Below are 21,508 nucleotides of genomic sequence, written 5' to 3'. Positions count from 1 at the left end.
TCTGTACGTATGGACGTCGAATGGTCAAAACCATCAAAAATCCGGTCAACACATTGCCATAGTCTCTTAAGCATCGGGCTCCACTCCATGCGCAAGGAGCTCAGCTAAAACCCAAGGGCTTTGCTGTCATGGGAAAACAATCAACAGCAGGGTTGTGTGATGCCGTTACTATCAAATATTTTCTTATAACAGCATTATCAAAAAGTGTTTTATCCTTCTTACAGTATGTCACAATTTACTAAGGATTACAATTTTGTTTACTGAAGAACAGCACATTGTACCTTTTATCCACTTATTGTTATGTTCAGTGTTGTGGAATATCTGTGAAACAAGTTAGTTCCTACTACCGGTACAGCGTCTTCCGTCCTCAGACTTCCCCGGAGCACAAAAGTTACACAAATGTTACACTGTTGACACTATATAGTGGTGCTTGAAAGTTTGTGAACCCTTTAGAATTTTCTATATTTCTGCATAAATATGACCTAAAACATGATCAGATTTTCAAACAAGCCCTAGAAATAGATAAAGAGAACCCAGCTGACCAGTTGAGTTTGGAAAAGGAATACTTGCATGTAGTCTACAGACATCCTGGTTACGTATAAACCGTCAAACCTCTCTTAATGCCACACCTTCATAGCAGAGGAGGGAGAAATTATCAAAGGAAAAAAAAAAATCTCACTTATGCCAGTGTTCATCATGCTTATGGCTAATTTTGTACAGTTGGTATTAGAAATCACTAACAGCCTGGAGTCTAGAGACCCAACTAAATCTTCAGTGTCACTGAGATCTCACAGAATGTCAACACGACACTATCAGCATTATAATCAGTCTGTCTGCTTGCAGCACACACAGTTCCTGGCCAGTAAAATGTTCACTCTCACTGCTTTTAGAGGTACTGGAAATACACAAGGCCCTTTTGGCATTCAACTACTTAGTACTACCACCTGCTGGACAACAAGATGATTACAAAGCAGGTGAGTTTATCCTGGAGTTACGTGCTTTTCAGTATTGTGTTTTTGTTGTGTTGTTTTTTTACTACTAGTACCACCTACTCCATAGATAGCGAGACCGATTAGGGGTGGCACGGTGGTGTAGTGGTTAGCACGGTCACCTCACAGCAAGAAGGTCCTGGATTTGAGCCCAGCGGCGAGCAAGGGCCTTTCTGTGTGGAATTTGCATGTTCGCCCCGTGTTTGTGTGGGTTTCGCCCACAGTCCAAAGACATGCGGTTAGGTTAATTGGTGGCTCTAAATTGACCGTGAGTGTAAATGGCTGTTTGTCTCTATGTGTGAGCCTGGCGACTTGTCCAGGGTGTACTCCACCTCTTGCCCATAGTCAGCTGGGATAGGCTCCAGCTTGCCTGCTCCACTGTAGGACAGGACAAGCGGCTACAGGTGGATGGAAAGATATTCGACCTAGAGTATTTTCAGACAAGCAAACCCTTTTGGATTTGCTGATCTCCTAAACAGCTTCCACACGTAAAATACCTGTAAGTAACCTATATACACACACCATAAAATTGTGATCCAGCATCCCTTACAGCTAGAAACCCTCTCTCAGATCCCTTTTCAACATATCAATCCTGTCCTTCTCAGCCCACGGTGAAGTAATGCATTTCCTGTTTTCATTGAGACACTCAGGCCAGGTTCCCAAGCCCGAACACTACGAAAGTCACCCGTAAGTTACACACCTGAATAACTAGGTTTTAAACAAAATTTAAAGAATCGGTGTTTGTTAAAATCATTTAGTCTTTAAAAAATATATTCGGATAAATAATTATGGTAATTTGTAGTGATAATCTATTAATTTAGAGTGGGCAATGTAGTACAAAGAGAAAGAAAGGAAAAGCTTACAGCACCTGGTATTCCCAGGCGGTCTCCCATCCAAGTACTAACCAGGCCCGACCCTGCTTAGCTTCCGAGATCAGACGAGATCGGGCGTTCTCAGGGTGGTATGGCCGTAAGCGAGAGACGAGATCTAAAGTTGCCTATTTGAAGACGGCCAGCGACCTCTCTCTCTCGAGAATGATTATAATGTATTGCGAATATGCTTCATTACTGATAACTGTAGTAAAGTGAGTTTGGCTACTCGCCTGAAAATGCCCATTTCTACTGTTAAAAAAATAAATAAATAAAAATAAATAAATAAATAAATAAAGGACACTAACAAGAGCTGTTACAATTTTGCCTGGAAGAGGACCCAAGTTTATTTTACTCCCCCGTCCGGTGAGGAGAAGCGTAAGAGAGGCAAAACAAACAAACAAACAAACAAACAAAAAACAACCAAAGATCATTGTTGGTGAATTACAAGAAAAAGTACAATCTTGGGGTTTCCAAATCTCCAAAACAACCATAAGTCTTCACCTCCATTCCAACAGATTATTTGGAGGGTATGCCAGAAAAAAAGAAAAGAAAAGAAAAGAAAAGAAAAGTCTTTTCTGTCATTTAACCACAAATGTAAGGGCGTGAGGCTTGTGAAATGCTAACGCTGTTTTAAAAGTTGTTTTGCTGGGGCACAGTGAACTTGGGTCCTCCTTCAGGCAAGTTTGTAACAGCTCCAGTTAGCGTCAACTTTATTATTATCCTAACAGTAGACATTGGCGTTTTCAGGCGAGTCGCTATATTTTTTTTTATATATATAACCATTCCCTGACTTCGGAAAGGTCAACACAATTCTTCCTGATTTGGTTTATCTCACTTTCGCTACGATAGTCAACCGTAATCCTGCTTGAGAGAGGTCGCGTGGCGTCTTCAAATAGGGAAGGATAAAGCCCTTCTCTCGTTTACGGCCATACCACCCTGAGAACGCCCGATCTCGTCTGATCTCGGAAGCTAAGCAGGGTCGGGCCTGGTTAGTACTTGGATGGGAGACCGCCTGGGAATACCAGGTGCTGTAAGCTTTTCATTTCTTTGAACTACATTGCCTACTCTAAATTAATAGATTATCACTGCAAATTACCACTAATTATTTACCTGAATATATTTTTTAAAGACTAAATGATTTTAACAAACACCGATTCTTTAAATTTTGTTTAAAACCTAGTTATCCAGGTGCGTAACTTACGGGTGGCTTTCTTAGTGTTCGGGCTTGGGAACCTGGCCTGAGTGTCTCAATGAAAACAGGAAATGCATTACTTTATAGCAGCCAGTGGGCTGAGAAGGACAGGATTGATATCTTGAAAAGGGATCCGAGAGAGGGTTACTAGCTGTAAGGGATACTGGATCACAATTTATGGTGTGTATATAGGTTACTTACAGGTATTTTATGTGTGGAAGCTGTTTAAGAGATCAGTAAATCCAAAAGGGTTTGCTTATCTGAAAATACACTAGGTCGAATATCTTTCCATCCATCTGTAGCCGCTTGTCCTGTCCCACAGTAAATCCAAAAGGGTTTGCCTATCTGAAAATACACGAGGTCGAATATCGATTAGTAGTAGTAGCAGTAATAGTAGCAGCAGCATTTAAAAAAAAATATATATACAATACTGAACGGGATATAACTACAGTATAAACTCACCTGCTTTGTTAGCATCTTGTTGCCCAGCAGGTGGGAGTACTGAATAGTTGAAGGCCAAAAGAGCCTTGTGTATTCCCAGTCGCTCCAAAAGCAGTGTGAGTGAACATTTTATTGGACAGGACCTGTGTGTACCGCAAACAGACAGACTGTGCATAATGTTGATAGTGTTATGTTGACATTCATATTGAGATTTATTGACATTAATCTTAATAAAATTGAAGATTTAGTTGGGTCTCTTGACTCTGGGCTGTTAGTGATTTCTAATACCAACGGCATGAACATTGCCACAAGCAGCTATAAGATTTTTTTTCTTTGATAATTTCTCCCTGAGGGCGGTACGGTGGTGTAGTGATTAGCACTGTCGCCTCACAGCAAGAAGGTTTGCTGGTTGCTAGCATGTTTTCAGTAAAACTCTTCCTGCGATCACATTGTCTGTTGCCCTGCCATAACAAAAATTGTCAACTGTCCAACAAGCTAGTGGACTAATAAACCTCATCTCATCATCTCTAGCCGCTTTATCCTGTTCTACAGGGTCGCAGGCAAGCTGGAGCTGACTACGGGCAAAAGGCAGGGTACACCCTGGACAAGTCACCAGGTCATCACAGGGCTGACACATAGCCAACCACTCACGCCTACAGTCAATTTAGATTCACCAGTTGACCTAACCTGCATGTCTTTGGACTGTGGGGGAAACCGGAGCACCCGGAGGAAACCCACGTGGACAACATGCAAACTCCGTACAGAAAGGCCCTCGCCGGCCACGGGGCTCAAACCCAGACCTTCTTGCTGTGAGCCGACAGCGCTACACCACCATGCCGCCCACTAATAAACCCGTTTTAGCTAATTTTATATGAATCTGTCATGAATATTTTCCGTAAAGTGTGTTAGTAAATAATCCCACTTTTTTTAAAAAAAAAGTAAATTAAAAATAACTGCTGGATATAATACCATCTATTTTATGTAAATGAAGATCCAAATTTCATTGTCCGGTGGTCAAGTGTTTATGAGATATGTTGCCTTGCATTTACGGCGGTGCTCCCTGTGGTGGCACTTGTTCATCTGTACGTATGGACGTCGAATGGTCAAAACCATCAAAAATCCGGTCAACACATTGCCATAGTCTCTTAAGCATCGGGCTCCACTCCATGCGCAAGGAGCTCAGCTAAAACCCAAGGGCTTTGCTGTCATGGGAAAACAATCAACAGCAGGGTTGTGTGATGCCGTTACTATCAAATATTTTCTTATAACAGCATTATCAAAAAGTGTTTTATCCTTCTTACAGTATGTCACAATTTACTAAGGATTACAATTTTGTTTACTGAAGAACAGCACATTGTACCTTTTATCCACTTATTGTTATGTTCAGTGTTGTGGAATATCTGTGAAACAAGTTAGTTCCTACTACCGGTACAGCGTCTTCCGTCCTCAGACTTCCCCGGAGCACAAAAGTTACACAAATGTTACACTGTTGACACTATATAGTGGTGCTTGAAAGTTTGTGAACCCTTTAGAATTTTCTATATTTCTGCATAAATATGACCTAAAACATGATCAGATTTTCAAACAAGCCCTAGAAATAGATAAAGAGAACCCAGCTGACCAGTTGAGTTTGGAAAAGGAATACTTGCATGTAGTCTACAGACATCCTGGTTACGTATAAACCGTCAAACCTCTCTTAATGCCACACCTTCATAGCAGAGGAGGGAGAAATTATCAAAGGAAAAAAAAAAATCTCACTTATGCCAGTGTTCATCATGCTTATGGCTAATTTTGTACAGTTGGTATTAGAAATCACTAACAGCCTGGAGTCTAGAGACCCAACTAAATCTTCAGTGTCACTGAGATCTCACAGAATGTCAACACGACACTATCAGCATTATAATCAGTCTGTCTGCTTGCAGCACACACAGTTCCTGGCCAGTAAAATGTTCACTCTCACTGCTTTTAGAGGTACTGGAAATACACAAGGCCCTTTTGGCATTCAACTACTTAGTACTACCACCTGCTGGACAACAAGATGATTACAAAGCAGGTGAGTTTATCCTGGAGTTACGTGCTTTTCAGTATTGTGTTTTTGTTGTGTTGTTTTTTTACTACTAGTACCACCTACTCCATAGATAGCGAGACCGATTAGGGGTGGCACGGTGGTGTAGTGGTTAGCACGGTCACCTCACAGCAAGAAGGTCCTGGATTTGAGCCCAGCGGCGAGCAAGGGCCTTTCTGTGTGGAATTTGCATGTTCGCCCCGTGTTTGTGTGGGTTTCGCCCACAGTCCAAAGACATGCGGTTAGGTTAATTGGTGGCTCTAAATTGACCGTGAGTGTAAATGGCTGTTTGTCTCTATGTGTGAGCCTGGCGACTTGTCCAGGGTGTACTCCACCTCTTGCCCATAGTCAGCTGGGATAGGCTCCAGCTTGCCTGCTCCACTGTAGGACAGGACAAGCGGCTACAGGTGGATGGAAAGATATTCGACCTAGAGTATTTTCAGACAAGCAAACCCTTTTGGATTTGCTGATCTCCTAAACAGCTTCCACACGTAAAATACCTGTAAGTAACCTATATACACACACCATAAAATTGTGATCCAGCATCCCTTACAGCTAGAAACCCTCTCTCAGATCCCTTTTCAACATATCAATCCTGTCCTTCTCAGCCCACGGTGAAGTAATGCATTTCCTGTTTTCATTGAGACACTCAGGCCAGGTTCCCAAGCCCGAACACTACGAAAGTCACCCGTAAGTTACACACCTGAATAACTAGGTTTTAAACAAAATTTAAAGAATCGGTGTTTGTTAAAATCATTTAGTCTTTAAAAAATATATTCGGATAAATAATTATGGTAATTTGTAGTGATAATCTATTAATTTAGAGTGGGCAATGTAGTACAAAGAGAAAGAAAGGAAAAGCTTACAGCACCTGGTATTCCCAGGCGGTCTCCCATCCAAGTACTAACCAGGCCCGACCCTGCTTAGCTTCCGAGATCAGACGAGATCGGGCGTTCTCAGGGTGGTATGGCCGTAAGCGAGATCTAAAGTTGCCTATTTGAAGACGGCCAGCGACCTCTCTCTCTCGAGAATGATTATAATGTATTGCGAATATGCTTCATTACTGATAACTGTAGTAAAGTGAGTTTGGCTACTCGCCTGAAAATGCCCATTTCTACTGTTAAAAAAATAAATAAAAATAAATAAATAAATAAATAAAGGACACTAACAAGAGCTGTTACAATTTTGCCTGGAAGAGGACCCAAGTTTATTTTACTCCCCCGTCCGGTGAGGAGAAGCGTAAGAGAGGCAAAACAAACAAACAAACAAACAAACAAACAAAAAACAACCAAAGATCATTGTTGGTGAATTACAAGAAAAAGTACAATCTTGGGGTTTCCAAATCTCCAAAACAACCATAAGTCTTCACCTCCATTCCAACAGATTATTTGGAGGGTATGCCAGAAAAAAAGAAAAGAAAAGAAAAGAAAAGTCTTTTCTGTCATTTAACCACAAATGTAAGGGCGTGAGGCTTGTGAAATGCTAACGCTGTTTTAAAAGTTGTTTTGCTGGGGCACAGTGAACTTGGGTCCTCCTTCAGGCAAGTTTGTAACAGCTCCAGTTAGCGTCAACTTTATTATTATCCTAACAGTAGACATTGGCGTTTTCAGGCGAGTCGCTATATTTTTTTTTATATATATAACCATTCCCTGACTTCGGAAAGGTCAACACAATTCTTCCTGATTTGGTTTATCTCACTTTCGCTACGATAGTCAACCGTAATCCTGCTTGAGAGAGGTCGCGTGGCGTCTTCAAATAGGGAAGGATAAAGCCCTTCTCTCGTTTACGGCCATACCACCCTGAGAACGCCTGATCTCGGAAGCTAAGCAGGGTCGGGCCTGGTTAGTACTTGGATGGGAGACCGCCTGGGAATACCAGGTGCTGTAAGCTTTTCATTTCTTTGAACTACATTGCCTACTCTAAATTAATAGATTATCACTGCAAATTACCACTAATTATTTACCTGAATATATTTTTTAAAGACTAAATGATTTTAACAAACACCGATTCTTTAAATTTTGTTTAAAACCTAGTTATCCAGGTGCGTAACTTACGGGTGACTTTCTTAGTGTTCGGGCTTGGGAACCTGGCCTGAGTGTCTCAATGAAAACAGGAAATGCATTACTTTATAGCAGCCAGTGGGCTGAGAAGGACAGGATTGATATCTTGAAAAGGGATCCGAGAGAGGGTTACTAGCTGTAAGGGATACTGGATCACAATTTATGGTGTGTATATAGGTTACTTACAGGTATTTTATGTGTGGAAGCTGTTTAAGAGATCAGTAAATCCAAAAGGGTTTGCTTATCTGAAAATACACTAGGTCGAATATCTTTCCATCCATCTGTAGCCGCTTGTCCTGTCCCACAGTAAATCCAAAAGGGTTTGCCTATCTGAAAATACACGAGGTCGAATATCGATTAGTAGTAGTAGCAGTAATAGTAGCAGCAGCATTTAAAAAAAAATATATATACAATACTGAACGGGATATAACTACAGTATAAACTCACCTGCTTTGTTAGCATCTTGTTGCCCAGCAGGTGGGAGTACTGAATAGTTGAAGGCCAAAAGAGCCTTGTGTATTCCCAGTCGCTCCAAAAGCAGTGTGAGTGAACATTTTATTGGACAGGACCTGTGTGTACCGCAAACAGACAGACTGTGCATAATGTTGATAGTGTTATGTTGACATTCATATTGAGATTTATTGACATTAATCTTAATAAAATTGAAGATTTAGTTGGGTCTCTTGACTCTGGGCTGTTAGTGATTTCTAATACCAACGGCATGAACATTGCCACAAGCAGCTATAAGATTTTTTTTCTTTGATAATTTCTCCCTGAGGGCGGTACGGTGGTGTAGTGATTAGCACTGTCGCCTCACAGCAAGAAGGTTTGCTGGTTGCTAGCATGTTTTCAGTAAAACTCTTCCTGCGATCACATTGTCTGTTGCCCTGCCATAACAAAAATTGTCAACTGTCCAACAAGCTAGTGGACTAATAAACCTCATCTCATCATCTCTAGCCGCTTTATCCTGTTCTACAGGGTCGCAGGCAAGCTGGAGCTGACTACGGGCAAAAGGCAGGGTACACCCTGGACAAGTCACCAGGTCATCACAGGGCTGACACATAGCCAACCACTCACGCCTACAGTCAATTTAGATTCACCAGTTGACCTAACCTGCATGTCTTTGGACTGTGGGGGAAACCGGAGCACCCGGAGGAAACCCACGTGGACAACATGCAAACTCCGTACAGAAAGGCCCTCGCCGGCCACGGGGCTCAAACCCAGACCTTCTTGCTGTGAGCCGACAGCGCTACACCACCATGCCGCCCACTAATAAACCCGTTTTAGCTAATTTTATATGAATCTGTCATGAATATTTTCCGTAAAGTGTGTTAGTAAATAATCCCACTTTTTTAAAAAAAAAAGTAAATTAAAAATAACTGCTGGATATAATACCATCTATTTTATGTAAATGAAGATCCAAATTTCATTGTCCGGTGGTCAAGTGTTTATGAGATATGTTGCCTTGCATTTACGGCGGTGCTCCCTGTGGTGGCACTTGTTCATCTGTACGTATGGACGTCGAATGGTCAAAACCATCAAAAATCCGGTCAACACATTGCCATAGTCTCTTAAGCATCGGGCTCCACTCCATGCGCAAGGAGCTCAGCTAAAACCCAAGGGCTTTGCTGTCATGGGAAAACAATCAACAGCAGGGTTGTGTGATGCCGTTACTATCAAATATTTTCTTATAACAGCATTATCAAAAAGTGTTTTATCCTTCTTACAGTATGTCACAATTTACTAAGGATTACAATTTTGTTTACTGAAGAACAGCACATTGTACCTTTTATCCACTTATTGTTATGTTCAGTGTTGTGGAATATCTGTGAAACAAGTTAGTTCCTACTACCGGTACAGCGTCTTCCGTCCTCAGACTTCCCCGGAGCACAAAAGTTACACAAATGTTACACTGTTGACACTATATAGTGGTGCTTGAAAGTTTGTGAACCCTTTAGAATTTTCTATATTTCTGCATAAATATGACCTAAAACATGATCAGATTTTCAAACAAGCCCTAGAAATAGATAAAGAGAACCCAGCTGACCAGTTGAGTTTGGAAAAGGAATACTTGCATGTAGTCTACAGACATCCTGGTTACGTATAAACCGTCAAACCTCTCTTAATGCCACACCTTCATAGCAGAGGAGGGAGAAATTATCAAAGGAAAAAAAAAAATCTCACTTATGCCAGTGTTCATCATGCTTATGGCTAATTTTGTACAGTTGGTATTAGAAATCACTAACAGCCTGGAGTCTAGAGACCCAACTAAATCTTCAGTGTCACTGAGATCTCACAGAATGTCAACACGACACTATCAGCATTATAATCAGTCTGTCTGCTTGCAGCACACACAGTTCCTGGCCAGTAAAATGTTCACTCTCACTGCTTTTAGAGGTACTGGAAATACACAAGGCCCTTTTGGCATTCAACTACTTAGTACTACCACCTGCTGGACAACAAGATGATTACAAAGCAGGTGAGTTTATCCTGGAGTTACGTGCTTTTCAGTATTGTGTTTTTGTTGTGTTGTTTTTTTACTACTAGTACCACCTACTCCATAGATAGCGAGACCGATTAGGGGTGGCACGGTGGTGTAGTGGTTAGCACGGTCACCTCACAGCAAGAAGGTCCTGGATTTGAGCCCAGCGGCGAGCAAGGGCCTTTCTGTGTGGAATTTGCATGTTCGCCCCGTGTTTGTGTGGGTTTCGCCCACAGTCCAAAGACATGCGGTTAGGTTAATTGGTGGCTCTAAATTGACCGTGAGTGTAAATGGCTGTTTGTCTCTATGTGTGAGCCTGGCGACTTGTCCAGGGTGTACTCCACCTCTTGCCCATAGTCAGCTGGGATAGGCTCCAGCTTGCCTGCTCCACTGTAGGACAGGACAAGCGGCTACAGGTGGATGGAAAGATATTCGACCTAGAGTATTTTCAGACAAGCAAACCCTTTTGGATTTGCTGATCTCCTAAACAGCTTCCACACGTAAAATACCTGTAAGTAACCTATATACACACACCATAAAATTGTGATCCAGCATCCCTTACAGCTAGAAACCCTCTCTCAGATCCCTTTTCAACATATCAATCCTGTCCTTCTCAGCCCACGGTGAAGTAATGCATTTCCTGTTTTCATTGAGACACTCAGGCCAGGTTCCCAAGCCCGAACACTACGAAAGTCACCCGTAAGTTACACACCTGAATAACTAGGTTTTAAACAAAATTTAAAGAATCGGTGTTTGTTAAAATCATTTAGTCTTTAAAAAATATATTCGGATAAATAATTATGGTAATTTGTAGTGATAATCTATTAATTTAGAGTGGGCAATGTAGTACAAAGAGAAAGAAAGGAAAAGCTTACAGCACCTGGTATTCCCAGGCGGTCTCCCATCCAAGTACTAACCAGGCCCGACCCTGCTTAGCTTCCGAGATCAGACGAGATCGGGCGTTCGCAGGGTGGTATGGCCGTAAGCGAGAGACGAGATCTAAAGTTGCCTATTTGAAGACGGCCAGCGACCTCTCTCTCTCGAGAATGATTATAATGTATTGCGAATATGCTTCATTACTGATAACTGTAGTAAAGTGAGTTTGGCTACTCGCCTGAAAATGCCCATTTCTACTGTTAAAAAAATAAATAAAAATAAATAAATAAATAAATAAAGGACACTAACAAGAGCTGTTACAATTTTGCCTGGAAGAGGACCCAAGTTTATTTTACTCCCCCGTCCGGTGAGGAGAAGCGTAAGAGAGGCAAAACAAACAAACAAACAAACAAACAAAAAACAACCAAAGATCATTGTTGGTGAATTACAAGAAAAAGTACAATCTTGGGGTTTCCAAATCTCCAAAACAACCATAAGTCTTCACCTCCGTTCCAACAGATTATTTGGAGGGTATGCCAGAAAAAAAGAAAAGAAAAGAAAAGTCTTTTCTGTCATTTAACCACAAATGTAAGGGCGTGAGGCTTGTGAAATGCTAACGCTGTTTTAAAAGTTGTTTTGCTGGGGCACAGTGAACTTGGGTCCTCCTTCAGGCAAGTTTGTAACAGCTCCAGTTAGCGTCAACTTTATTATTATCCTAACAGTAGAAATTGGCGTTTTCAGGCGAGTCGCTATATATTTTTTATATATATATATATATATATATAACCATTCCCTGACTTCGGAAAGGTCAACACAATTCTTCCTGATTTGGTTTATCTCACTTTCGCTACGATAGTCAACCGTAATCCTGCTTGAGAGAGGTCGCGTGGCGTCTTCAAATAGGGAAGGATAAAGCCTTTCCCTCGCTTACGGCCATACCACCCTGAGAACGCCCGATCTCGTCTGATCTCGGAAGCTAAGCAGGGTCGGGCCTGGTTAGTACTTGGATGGGAGACCGCCTGGGAATACCAGGTGCTGTAAGCTTTTCATTTCTTTGAACTACATTGCCTACTCTAAATTAATAGATTATCACTGCAAATTACCACTAATTATTTACCTGAATATATTTTTTAAAGACTAAATGATTTTAACAAACACCGATTCTTTAAATTTTGTTTAAAACCTAGTTATCCAGGTGCGTAACTTACGGGTGGCTTTCTTAGTGTTCGGGCTTGGGAACCTGGCCTGAGTGTCTCAATGAAAACAGGAAATGCATTACTTTATAGCAGCCAGTGGGCTGAGAAGGACAGGATTGATATCTTGAAAAGGGATCCGAGAGAGGGTTACTAGCTGTAAGGGATACTGGATCACAATTTATGGTGTGTATATAGGTTACTTACAGGTATTTTATGTGTGGAAGCTGTTTAAGAGATCAGTAAATCCAAAAGGGTTTGCTTATCTGAAAATACACTAGGTCGAATATCTTTCCATCCATCTGTAGCCGCTTGTCCTGTCCCACAGTAAATCCAAAAGGGTTTGCCTATCTGAAAATACACGAGGTCGAATATCGATTAGTAGTAGTAGCAGTAGTAGTAGCAGCAGCATTTAAAAAAATATATATATACAATACTGAACGGGATATAACTACAGTATAAACTCACCTGCTTTGTTAGCATCTTGTTGCCCAGCAGGTGGGAGTACTGAATAGTTGAAGGCCAAAAGAGCCTTGTGTATTCCCAGTCGCTCCAAAAGCAGTGTGAGTGAACATTTTATTGGACAGGACCTGTGTGTACCGCAAACAGACAGACTGTGCATAATGTTGATAGTGTTATGTTGACATTCATATTGAGATTTATTGACATTAATCTTAATAAAATTGAAGATTTAGTTGGGTCTCTTGACTCTGGGCTGTTAGTGATTTCTAATACCAACGGCATGAACATTGCCACAAGCAGCTATAAGATTTTTTTTCTTTGATAATTTCTCCCTGAGGGCGGTACGGTGGTGTAGTGATTAGCACTGTCGCCTCACAGCAAGAAGGTTTGCTGGTTGCTAGCATGTTTTCAGTAAAACTCTTCCTGCGATCACATTGTCTGTTGCCCTGCCATAACAAAAATTGTCAACTGTCCAACAAGCTAGTGGACTAATAAACCTCATCTCATCATCTCTAGCCGCTTTATCCTGTTCTACAGGGTCGCAGGCAAGCTGGAGCTGACTACGGGCAAAAGGCAGGGTACACCCTGGACAAGTCACCAGGTCATCACAGGGCTGACACATAGCCAACCACTCACGCCTACAGTCAATTTAGATTCACCAGTTGACCTAACCTGCATGTCTTTGGACTGTGGGGGAAACCGGAGCACCCGGAGGAAACCCACGTGGACAACATGCAAACTCCGTACAGAAAGGCCCTCGCCGGCCACGGGGCTCAAACCCAGACCTTCTTGCTGTGAGCCGACAGCGCTACACCACCATGCCGCCCACTAATAAACCCGTTTTAGCTAATTTTATATGAATCTGTCATGAATATTTTCCGTAAAGTGTGTTAGTAAATAATCCCACTTTTTTTAAAAAAAAAGTAAATTAAAAATAACTGCTGGATATAATACCATCTATTTTATGTAAATGAAGATCCAAATTTCATTGTCCGGTGGTCAAGTGTTTATGAGATATGTTGCCTTGCATTTACGGCGGTGCTCCCTGTGGTGGCACTTGTTCATCTGTACGTATGGACGTCGAATGGTCAAAACCATCAAAAATCCGGTCAACACATTGCCATAGTCTCTTAAGCATCGGGCTCCACTCCATGCGCAAGGAGCTCAGCTAAAACCCAAGGGCTTTGCTGTCATGGGAAAACAATCAACAGCAGGGTTGTGTGATGCCGTTACTATCAAATATTTTCTTATAACAGCATTATCAAAAAGTGTTTTATCCTTCTTACAGTATGTCACAATTTACTAAGGATTACAATTTTGTTTACTGAAGAACAGCACATTGTACCTTTTATCCACTTATTGTTATGTTCAGTGTTGTGGAATATCTGTGAAACAAGTTAGTTCCTACTACCGGTACAGCGTCTTCCGTCCTCAGACTTCCCCGGAGCACAAAAGTTACACAAATGTTACACTGTTGACACTATATAGTGGTGCTTGAAAGTTTGTGAACCCTTTAGAATTTTCTATATTTCTGCATAAATATGACCTAAAACATGATCAGATTTTCAAACAAGCCCTAGAAATAGATAAAGAGAACCCAGCTGACCAGTTGAGTTTGGAAAAGGAATACTTGCATGTAGTCTACAGACATCCTGGTTACGTATAAACCGTCAAACCTCTCTTAATGCCACACCTTCATAGCAGAGGAGGGAGAAATTATCAAAGGAAAAAAAAAAATCTCACTTATGCCAGTGTTCATCATGCTTATGGCTAATTTTGTACAGTTGGTATTAGAAATCACTAACAGCCTGGAGTCTAGAGACCCAACTAAATCTTCAGTTTCACTGAGATCTCACAGAATGTCAACACGACACTATCAGCATTATAATCAGTCTGTCTGCTTGCAGCACACACAGTTCCTGGCCAGTAAAATGTTCACTCTCACTGCTTTTAGAGGTACTGGAAATACACAAGGCCCTTTTGGCATTCAACTACTTAGTACTACCACCTGCTGGACAACAAGATGATTACAAAGCAGGTGAGTTTATCCTGGAGTTACGTGCTTTTCAGTATTGTGTTTTTGTTGTGTTGTTTTTTTACTACTAGTACCACCTACTCCATAGATAGCGAGACCGATTAGGGGTGGCACGGTGGTGTAGTGGTTAGCACGGTCACCTCACAGCAAGAAGGTCCTGGATTTGAGCCCAGCGGCGAGCAAGGGCCTTTCTGTGTGGAATTTGCATGTTCGCCCCGTGTTTGTGTGGGTTTCGCCCACAGTCCAAAGACATGCGGTTAGGTTAATTGGTGGCTCTAAATTGACCGTGAGTGTAAATGGCTGTTTGTCTCTATGTGTGAGCCTGGCGACTTGTCCAGGGTGTACTCCACCTCTTGCCCATAGTCAGCTGGGATAGGCTCCAGCTTGCCTGCTCCACTGTAGGACAGGACAAGCGGCTACAGGTGGATGGAAAGATATTCGACCTAGAGTATTTTCAGACAAGCAAACCCTTTTGGATTTGCTGATCTCCTAAACAGCTTCCACACGTAAAATACCTGTAAGTAACCTATATACACACACCATAAAATTGTGATCCAGCATCCCTTACAGCTAGAAACCCTCTCTCAGATCCCTTTTCAACATATCAATCCTGTCCTTCTCAGCCCACGGTGAAGTAATGCATTTCCTGTTTTCATTGAGACACTCAGGCCAGGTTCCCAAGCCCGAACACTACGAAAGTCACCCGTAAGTTACACACCTGAATAACTAGGTTTTAAACAAAATTTAAAGAATCGGTGTTTGTTAAAATCATTTAGTCTTTAAAAAATATATTCGGATAAATAATTATGGTAATTTGTAGTGATAATCTATTAATTTAGAGTGGGCAATGTAGTACAAAGAGAAAGAAAGGAAAAGCTTACAGCACCTGGTATTCCCAGGCGGTCTCCCATCCAAGTACTAACCAGGCCCGACCCTGCTTAGCTTCCGAGATCAGACGAGATCGGGCGTTCTCAGGGGGGTATGGCCGTAAGCGAGAGACAAGATCTAAAGTTGCCTATTTGAAGACGGCCATCGACCTCTCTCTCTCGAGAATGATTATAATGTATTGCGAATATGCTTCATTACTGATAACTGTAGTAAAGTGAGTTTGGCTACTCGCCTGAAAATGCCCATTTCTACTGTTAAAAAAATAAATAAAAATAAATAAATAAATAAAGGACACTAACAAGAGCTGTTACAATTTTGCCTGGAAGAGGACCCAAGTTTATTTTACTCCCCCGTCCGGTGAGGAGAAGCGTAAGAGAGGCAAAACAAACAAACAAACAAACAAAAAACAACCAAAGATCATTGTTGGTGAATTACAAGAAAAAGTACAATCTTGGGGTTTCCAAATCTCCAAAACAACCATAAGTCTTCACCTCCATTCCAACAGATTATTTGGAGGGTATGCCAGAAAAAAAGAAAAGAAAAGAAAAGTCTTTTCTGTCATTTAACCACAAATGTAAGGGCGTGAGGCTTGTGAAATGCTAACGCTGTTTTAAAAGTTGTTTTGCTGGGGCACAGTGAACTTGGGTCCTCCTTCAGGCAAGTTTGTAACAGCTCCAGTTAGCGTCAACTTTATTATTATCCTAACAGTAGAAATTGGCGTTTTCAGGCGAGTCGCTATATATTTTTTTTATATATATATATATATATATAACCATTCCCTGACTTCGGAAAGGTCAACACAATTCTTCCTGATTTGGTTTATCTCACTTTCGCTACGATAGTCAACCGTAATCCTGCTTGAGAGAGGTCGCGTGGCGTCTTCAAATAGGGAAGGATAAAGCCTTTCCCTCGCTTACGGCCATACCACCCTGAGAACGCCCGATCTCGTCTGATCTCGGAAGCTAAGCAGGGTCGGGCCTGGTTAGTACTTGGATGGGAGACCGCCTGGGAATACCAGGTGCTGTAAGCTTTTCATTTCTTTGAACTACATTGCCTACTCTAAATTAATAGATTATCACTGCAAATTACCACTAATTATTTACCTGAATATATTTTTTAAAGACTAAATGATTTTAACAAACACCGATTCTTTAAATTTTGTTTAAAACCTAGTTATCCAGGTGCGTAACTTACGGGTGGCTTTCTTAGTGTTCGGGCTTGGGAACCTGGCCTGAGTGTCTCAATGAAAACAGGAAATGCATTACTTTATAGCAGCCAGTGGGCTGAGAAGGACAGGATTGATATCTTGAAAAGGGATCCGAGAGAGGGTTACTAGCTGTAAGGGATACTGGATCACAATTTATGGTGTGTATATAGGTTACTTACAGGTATTTTATGTGTGGAAGCTGTTTAAGAGATCAGTAAATCCAAAAGGGTTTGCTTATCTGAAAATACACTAGGTCGAATATCTTTCCATCCATCTGTAGCCGCTTGTCCTGTCCTACAGTAAATCCAAAAGGGTTTGCCTATCTGAAAATACACGAGGTCGAATATCGATTAGTAGTAGTAGCAGTAGTAGTAGCAGCAGCATTTAAAAAAAAAAAATACAATACTGAACGGGATATAACTACAGTATAAACTCACCTGCTTTGTTAGCATCTTGTTGCCCAGCAGGTGGGAGTACTGAATAGTTGAAGGCCAAAAGAGCCTTGTGTATTCCCAGTCGCTCCAAAAGCAGTGTGAGTGAACATTTTATTGGCCAGGACCTGTGTGTACCGCAAACAGACAGACTGTGCATAATGTTGATAGTGTTATGTTGACATTCATATTGAGATTTATTGACATTAATCTTAATAAAATTGAAGATTTAGTTGGGTCTCTTGACTCTGGGCTGTTAGTGATTTCTAATACCAACGGCATGAACATTGCCACAAGCAGCTATAAGATTTTTTTTCTTTGATAATTTCTCCCTGAGGGCGGTACGGTGGTGTAGTGATTAGCACTGTCGCCTCACAGCAAGAAGGTTTGCTGGTTGCTAGCATGTTTTCAGTAAAACTCTTCCTGCGATCACATTGTCTGTTGCCCTGCCATAACAAAAATTGTCAACTGTCCAACAAGCTAGTGGACTAATAAACCTCATCTCATCATCTCTAGCCGCTTTATCCTGTTCTACAGGGTCGCAGGCAAGCTGGAGTTGACTACGGGCAAAAGGCAGGGTACACCCTGGACAAGTCGCCAGGTCATCACAGGGCTGACACATAGACACAGACAACCATTCACACTCACATTCACACCTACGGTCAATTTAGAGTCACCAGTTGACCTAACCTGCATGTCTTTGGACTGTGGGGGAAACCGGAGCACCCGGAGGAAACCCACGTGGACAACATGCAAACTCCGTACAGAAAGGCCCTCGCCGGCCACGGGGCTCAAACCCAAACCTTCTTGCTGTGAGCCGACAGCGCTACACCACCATGCCGCCCACTAATAAACCCGTTTTAGCTAATTTTATATGAATCTGTCATGAATATTTTCCGTAAAGTGTGTTAGTAAATAATCCCACTTTTTAAAAAAAAAAAGTAAATTAAAAATAACTGCTGGATATAATACCATCTATTTTATGTAAATAAAGATCCAAATTTCATTGTCCGGTGGTCAAGTGTTTATGAGGTATGTTGCCTTGCATTTACGGCGGTGCTCCCTGTGGTGGCACTTGTTCATCTGTACGTATGGACGTCGAATGGTCAAAACCATCAAAAATCCGGTCAACACATTGCCATAGTCTCTTAAGCATCGGGCTCCACTCCATGCGCAAGGAGCTCAGCTAAAACCCAAGGGCTTTGCTGTCATGGGAAAACAATCAACAGCAGGGTTGTGTGATGCCGTTACTATCAAATATTTTCTTATAACAGCATTATCAAAAAGTGTTTTATCCTTCTTACAGTATGTCACAATTTACTAAGGATTACAATTTTGTTTACTGAAGAACAGCACATTGTACCTTTTATCCACTTATTGTTATGTTCAGTGTTGTGGAATATCTGTGAAACAAGTTAGTTCCTACTACCGGTACAGCGTCTTCCGTCCTCAGACTTCCCCGGAGCACAAAAGTTACACAAATGTTACACTGTTGACACTATATAGTGGTGCTTGAAAGTTTGTGAACCCTTTAGAATTTTCTATATTTCTGCATAAATATGACCTAAAACATGATCAGATTTTCAAACAAGCCCTAGAAATAGATAAAGAGAACCCAGCTGACCAGTTGAGTTTGGAAAAGGAATACTTGCATGTAGTCTACAGACATCCTGGTTACGTATAAACCGTCAAACCTCTCTTAATGCCACACCTTCATAGCAGAGGAGGGAGAAATTATCAAAGGAAAAAAAAAAATCTCACTTATGCCAGTGTTCATCATGCTTATGGCTAATTTTGTACAGTTGGTATTAGAAATCACTAACAGCCTGGAGTCTAGAGACCCAACTAAATCTTCAGTGTCACTGAGATCTCACAGAATGTCAACACGACACTATCAGCATTATAATCAGTCTGTCTGCTTGCAGCACACACAGTTCCTGGCCAGTAAAATGTTCACTCTCACTGCTTTTAGAGGTACTGGAAATACACAAGGCCCTTTTGGCATTCAACTACTTAGTACTACCACCTGCTGGACAACAAGATGATTACAAAGCAGGTGAGTTTATCCTGGAGTTACGTGCTTTTCAGTATTGTGTTTTTGTTGTGTTGTTTTTTTACTACTAGTACCACCTACTCCATAGATAGCGAGACCGATTAGGGGTGGCACGGTGGTGTAGTGGTTAGCACGGTCACCTCACAGCAAGAAGGTCCTGGATTTGAGCCCAGCGGCGAGCAAGGGCCTTTCTGTGTGGAATTTGCATGTTCGCCCCGTGTTTGTGTGGGTTTCGCCCACAGTCCAAAGACATGCGGTTAGGTTAATTGGTGGCTCTAAATTGACCGTGAGTGTAAATGGCTGTTTGTCTCTATGTGTGAGCCTGGCGACTTGTCCAGGGTGTACTCCACCTCTTGCCCATAGTCAGCTGGGATAGGCTCCAGCTTGCCTGCTCCACTGTAGGACAGGACAAGCGGCTACAGGTGGATGGAAAGATATTCGACCTAGAGTATTTTCAGACAAGCAAACCCTTTTGGATTTGCTGATCTCCTAAACAGCTTCCACACGTAAAATACCTGTAAGTAACCTATATACACACACCATAAAATTGTGATCCAGCATCCCTTACAGCTAGAAACCCTCTCTCAGATCCCTTTTCAACATATCAATCCTGTCCTTCTCAGCCCACGGTGAAGTAATGCATTTCCTGTTTTCATTGAGACACTCAGGCCAGGTTCCCAAGCCCGAACACTACGAAAGTCACCCGTAAGTTACACACCTGAATAACTAGGTTTTAAACAAAATTTAAAGAATCGGTGTTTGTTAAAATCATTTAGTCTTTAAAAAATATATTCGGATAAATAATTATGGTAATTTGTAGTGATAATCTATTAATTTAGAGTGGGCAATGTAGTACAAAGAGAAAGAAAGGAAAAGCTTACAGCACCTGGTATTCCCAGGCGGTCTCCCATCCAAGTACTAACCAGGCCCGACCCTGCTTAGCTTCCGAGATCAGACGAGATCGGGCGTTCTCAGGGTGGTATGGCCGTAAGCGAGAGACGAGATCTAAAGTTGCCTATTTGAAGACGGCCAGCGACCTCTCTCTCTCTCTCGAGAATGATTATAATGTATTGCGAATATGCTTCATTACTGATAACTGTAGTAAAGTGAGTTTGGCTACTCGCCTGAAAATGCCCATTTCTACTGTTAAAAAAATAAAATAAATAAATAAATAAAGGACACTAACAAGAGCTGTTACAATTTTGCCTGGAAGAGGACCCAAGTTTATTTTACTCCCCCGTCCGGTGAGGAGAAGCGTAAGAGAGGCAAAACAAACAAACAAACAAAAAACAACCAAAGATCATTGTTGGTGAATTACAAGAAAAAGTACAATCTTGGGGTTTCCAAATCTCCAAAACAACCATAAGTCTTCACCTCCGTTCCAACAGATTATTTGGAGGGTATGCCAGAAAAAAAGAAAAGAAAAGTCTTTTCTGTCATTTAACCACAAATGTAAGGGCGTGAGGCTTGTGAAATGCTAACGCTGTTTTAAAAGTTGTTTTGCTGGGGCACAGTGAACTTGGGTCCTCCTTCAGGCAAGTTTGTAACAGCTCCAGTTAGCGTCAACTTTATTATTATCCTAACAGTAGAAATTGGCGTTTTCAGGCGAGTCGCTATATATTTTTTTTATATATATATATAACCATTCCCTGACTTCGGAAAGGTCAACACAATTCTTCCTGATTTGGTTTATCTCACTTTCGCTACGATAGTCAACCGTAATCCTGCTTGAGAGAGGTCGCGTGGCGTCTTCAAATAGGGAAGGATAAAGCCTTTCCCTCGCTTACGGCCATACCACCCTGAGAACGCCCGATCTCGTCTGATCTCGGAAGCTAAGCAGGGTCGGGCCTGGTTAGTACTTGGATGGGAGACCGCCTGGGAATACCAGGTGCTGTAAGCTTTTCATTTCTTTGAACTACATTGCCTACTCTAAATTAATAGATTATCACTGCAAATTACCACTAATTATTTACCTGAATATATTTTTTAAAGACTAAATGATTTTAACAAACACCGATTCTTTAAATTTTGTTTAAAACCTAGTTATCCAGGTGCGTAACTTACGGGTGACTTTCTTAGTGTTCGGGCTTGGGAACCTGGCCTGAGTGTCTCAATGAAAACAGGAAATGCATTACTTTATAGCAGCCAGTGGGCTGAGAAGGACAGGATTGATATCTTGAAAAGGGATCCGAGAGAGGGTTACTAGCTGTAAGGGATACTGGATCACAATTTATGGTGTGTATATAGGTTACTTACAGGTAT

At 41.6% G+C, this 21,508-nt stretch overlaps 9 non-coding genes and 1 pseudogene across 9 annotated transcripts; 5 read left to right on the top strand and 5 right to left on the bottom strand.

The window, feature by feature from the left end:
* Positions 1-1,845: 1,845 nt before the first annotated feature.
* LOC132869475 (5S ribosomal RNA) lies at positions 1,846-1,964 on the bottom strand. Its single transcript, XR_009650941.1, has one exon. It is a non-coding gene; the product is annotated as a 5S ribosomal RNA (ribosomal RNA).
* Positions 1,965-2,779: 815 nt separating this feature from the next.
* LOC132869507 (5S ribosomal RNA) lies at positions 2,780-2,898 on the top strand. The gene has a single exon (XR_009650971.1). It is a non-coding gene; the product is annotated as a 5S ribosomal RNA (ribosomal RNA).
* Positions 2,899-6,418: 3,520 nt separating this feature from the next.
* LOC132869474 (5S ribosomal RNA) lies at positions 6,419-6,537 on the bottom strand. The gene has a single exon (XR_009650940.1). It is a non-coding gene; the product is annotated as a 5S ribosomal RNA (ribosomal RNA).
* Positions 6,538-7,340: 803 nt separating this feature from the next.
* LOC132869516 (5S ribosomal RNA) lies at positions 7,341-7,449 on the top strand (annotated as a pseudogene).
* A 3,520-nt stretch (positions 7,450-10,969) lies between these two features.
* LOC132869506 (5S ribosomal RNA) lies at positions 10,970-11,088 on the bottom strand. The gene has a single exon (XR_009650970.1). It is a non-coding gene; the product is annotated as a 5S ribosomal RNA (ribosomal RNA).
* An 814-nt stretch (positions 11,089-11,902) lies between these two features.
* Positions 11,903-12,021, top strand: LOC132869522 (5S ribosomal RNA). The gene has a single exon (XR_009650981.1). It is a non-coding gene; the product is annotated as a 5S ribosomal RNA (ribosomal RNA).
* Positions 12,022-15,541: 3,520 nt separating this feature from the next.
* Positions 15,542-15,660, bottom strand: LOC132869513 (5S ribosomal RNA). The gene has a single exon (XR_009650977.1). It is a non-coding gene; the product is annotated as a 5S ribosomal RNA (ribosomal RNA).
* An 806-nt stretch (positions 15,661-16,466) lies between these two features.
* On the top strand, positions 16,467-16,585 carry LOC132869521 (5S ribosomal RNA). Its single transcript, XR_009650980.1, has one exon. It is a non-coding gene; the product is annotated as a 5S ribosomal RNA (ribosomal RNA).
* Positions 16,586-20,120: 3,535 nt separating this feature from the next.
* Positions 20,121-20,239, bottom strand: LOC132869510 (5S ribosomal RNA). The gene has a single exon (XR_009650974.1). It is a non-coding gene; the product is annotated as a 5S ribosomal RNA (ribosomal RNA).
* A 788-nt stretch (positions 20,240-21,027) lies between these two features.
* On the top strand, positions 21,028-21,146 carry LOC132869499 (5S ribosomal RNA). The gene has a single exon (XR_009650963.1). It is a non-coding gene; the product is annotated as a 5S ribosomal RNA (ribosomal RNA).
* Positions 21,147-21,508: the final 362 nt, after the last annotated feature.

This window comes from Neoarius graeffei, chromosome 20 (genome assembly GCF_027579695.1).
Source record: "Neoarius graeffei isolate fNeoGra1 chromosome 20, fNeoGra1.pri, whole genome shotgun sequence".
Taxonomy (NCBI): domain Eukaryota; kingdom Metazoa; phylum Chordata; class Actinopteri; order Siluriformes; family Ariidae; genus Neoarius; species Neoarius graeffei.
The sequence above is the reverse complement of the archived record's forward strand: the minus strand, read 5'-3'. Positions and strand labels throughout refer to the sequence as shown.